Source organism: Triticum aestivum, chromosome 7D (genome assembly GCF_018294505.1).
Source record: "Triticum aestivum cultivar Chinese Spring chromosome 7D, IWGSC CS RefSeq v2.1, whole genome shotgun sequence".
NCBI classification, from domain to species: domain Eukaryota; kingdom Viridiplantae; phylum Streptophyta; class Magnoliopsida; order Poales; family Poaceae; genus Triticum; species Triticum aestivum.
In genome coordinates, this window is record NC_057814.1 from 155655579 (window position 1) to 155659555 (window position 3977).

Consider the following 3977-nt stretch of genomic DNA (forward strand, 5'->3'; position numbering starts at 1 on the left):
CCTACTTTAGTCGGAACGGATTCAATGAAAAGGGTCCTTATGAAGGGTAAATAGAAATTGGCATATCACGTTGTGGTTTTACGTAGGTAAGAAACGTTCTTGCTAGAAACCTATACAAGCCACGTAAAAACTTGCAACAACAATTAGAGGACGTCTAACTTGTTTTTGAAGCATGTGCTATGTGATGTGATATGGCCAGAAGATGTGATGAATGATATATGTGATGTATGAGATTGATCATATTCTTGTAATAGGAATCACGACTTGCATGTCGATGAGTATGACAACCGGCAGGAGCCATAGGAGTTATCTTTATTATTTTGTATGACCTGCGTGTCATTGAATAACGCCATGTAAATTACTTTACTTTATTGCTAAACGCGTTAGCCATAGAAGTAGAAGTAATCATTGGCGTGACAACTTCATGAAGACACAATGATGGAGATCATGATGATGGAGATCATGGTGTCATGCCGGTGACAAAGATGATCATGGTGCCCCGAAGATGGAGATCAAAGGAGCAAAATGATATTGGCCATATCATGTCACTATTTGATTGCATGTGATGTTTATCATGTTTTGCATCTTATTTGCTTAGAACGAGGGTAGTAAGTAAGATGATCCCTTATTATAATTTCAAGAAAGTGTTCCCCCTAACTGTGCACCGTTGCGAAGGTTCGTTGTTTCGAAGCACCACGTGATGATCGGGTGTGATAGATTCTAACGTTCGCATAAAACGGGTGTTGACGAGCCTAGCATGTACAGACATGGCCTCGGAACACACACAATACACGTAGGTTGACTTGACGAGCCTAGCATGTATAGACATGGCCTCGGAACACGGAGGACCGAAAGGTCGAGCATGAGTCGTATAGAAGATACGATCAACATGGAGATGTTCACCGATCTTGACTAGTCCGTCTCACGTGATGATCGGACACGGCCTAGTTAACTCGGATCATGTTTCACTTAGATGACTAGAGGGATGTCTATCTGAGTGGGAGTTCATTGAATAATTTGATTATATGAACTTAATTATCATGAACTTAGTCTAAAATCTTTACAATATGTCTTGTAGATCAAATGGCCCACGTTGTCCTCAACTTCAACGCGTTCCTAGAGAAAACCAAGCTAAAAGATGATGGCAGCAACTATACGGACTAGGTCCGGAACCTGAGGATCATCCTCATAGCAGCCAAGAAAGATTATGTCCTAGAAGTACCGCTAGGTGAAGCACCAATCCCAGAGAACCAAGACGTTATGAACGCTTGGCAATCACGTGCTGATGATTACTCCCTCGTTCAGTGCGGCATGCTTTACAACTTAGAACCGGGTCTCCAAAAGCGTTTTGAGAAACATGAAGCATATGAGATGTTCGAGGAGCTGAAAATGGTTTTCCAAGCTCATGCCCGGGTCGAGAGATATGAAGTCTCCGACAAGTTCTTCAGCTGTAAAATGGAGGAGAATAGTTCTGTTAGTGAGCACATACTCAGAATGTCTGGGTTACACAACCGCTTATCTCAGCTGGGAGTTAATCTCCCGGATGACGCGGTCATTGACAGAATCCTCCAGTCGCTTCCACCAAGCTAAAAGAGCTTTGTGATGAACTTCAATATGCAGGGGATGGAAAAGACCATTCCTGAGGTATATTCGATGCTGAAATCAGCGGAGGTGGAGATCAGAAAGGAACATCAAGTGTTGATGGTGAATAAAACCACTAAGTTCAAGAAAGGCAAGGGTAAGAAGAACTTCAAGAAGGACGGCAAGGGAGTTGCCGCGCCCGGTAAGCCAGTTGCCGGGAAGAAGTCAAGGAATGGACCCAAGCCTGAGACTGAGTGCTTTTATTGCAAGGGAAGTGGTCACTGGAAGCGGAACTGCCCCAAATACTTAGCGGACAAGAAGGCCGGCAACACCAAAGGTATATGTGATATACATGTAATTGATGTGTACCTTACCAGTACTCGTAGTAGCTCCTGGGTATTTGATACCGGTGTAGTTGCTCATATTTGTAACTCAAAACAGGAACTGCGGAATAAACGGAGACTGGCAAAGGACGAGGTGACGATGCGCGTCGGGAATGGTTCCAAGGTCAATGTGATCGCCGTCGGCACGCTGCCTCTGCATCTACCTACGGGATTAGTTTTAAACCTCAATAATTGTTATTTAGTGCCACCTTTGAGCATGAACATTGTATCTGAATCTCGTTTAATTCGAGATGGCTACTCATTTAAATCCGAGGATAATGGTTGTTCTATTTATATGAGAGATATGTTTTATGGTCATGCCACGCTGGTCAATGGTTTATTCTTGATGAATCTCGAACGTGATGTTACACATATTCATAGTGTGAATACCAAAAGATGTAAAGTTGATAACGATAGTCCCACATACTTGTGGCACTGCCGCCTTGGTCACATTGGTGTCAAACGCATGAAGAAGCTCCATGCAGATGGACTTTTGGAGTCTCTTGATTACGAATCATTTGACACGTGTGAACCATGCCTCATGGGTAAGATGACCAAGACTCCGTTCTCCGGAACAATGGAGCGAGCAACCAACTTATTGGAAACCATACATACCGATGTGTGCGGTCCAATGAGTGTTGAGGCTCGCGGAGGATATCGTTATGTTCTCACTCTCACTGATGACTTAAGTAGATATGGGTATGTCTACCTAATGAAACACAAGTCTGAAACCTTTGAAAAGTTCAAGGAATTTCAGAATGAGGTTGAGAATCAACGTGATAGAAAAATAAAATTCTTACGATCAGATCGTGGTGGAGAATATTTAAGTCACGAATTTGGTGCACACTTAAGGAAATGTGGAATCGTTTCACAACTCACGCCGCCTGGAACACCTCAGCGAAACGGTGTGTCCGAACGTCGTAATCGCACTCTATTGGATATGGTGCGATCTATGATGTCTCTTACCGATCTACCGCTCTCATTTTGGGGCTATGCTTTAGAGACTGCCGCATTCACTTTAAATAGGGCTCCGTCGAAATCCGTTGAGACGACACCGTATGAATTATGGTTTGGGAAGAAACCTAAGCTGTCGTTTCTAAAAGTTTGGGGATGCGATGCTTATGTCAAGAAACTTCAACCTGAAAAGCTCGAACCCAAGTCGGAAAAATGCGTCTTCATAGGATACCCTAAGGAAACTATTGGGTATACCTTCTACCTCAGATCCGAAGGCAAGATCTTCGTTGCCAAGAATGGGTCCTTTCTGGAGAAAAAGTTTCTCTCGAAAGAATTAAGTGGGAGGAAGGTGGAACTTGATGAGGTGATAGTCACCCCTTCCGAACCGGAAAGTAGGGCAGCGCGGGAAGATGTTCGTGTGGTGCCTACACCGACTGGGGAGGAAGTTAATGATGATGATCATGAAGCTCCGGATCAAGTTACTGCTGAACTTCGTAGGTCCACAAGGACACGTTCCGCACCAGAGTGGTACGGCAACCCTGTCCTGGAAATCATGTTGTTAGACAATGGTGAACCTTCGAACTATGAAGAAGCAATGGCGGGCCCGGATTCCGACAAATGGCTAGAAGCCATGAAATCCGAGATAGGATCCATGTATGAAAACAAAGTATGGACTTTGACTGACTTGCCCGATGATCGGCGAGCCATAGAAAATAAATGGATCTTTAAGAAGAAGACAGACGCGGATGGTAATGTGACCATCTATAAGGCTCGACTTGTCGCTAAGGGTTATCGACAAGTTCAAGGGGTTGACTACGATGAGACTTTCTCACCCGTAGCGAAGCTGAAGTCCGTCCGAATCATGTTAGCAATTGCCGCATACTATGATTATGAGATATGGCAGATGGACGTCAAAACGGCATTCCTTAACGGCTTCCTTAAGGAAGAATTGTATATGATGCAGCCAGAAGGTTTTGTCGATCCTAAGAATGCTAACAAAGTATGCAAGCTCCAGCGCTCAATCTATGGGCTGGTGCAAGCATCTCGGAGTTGGAACAT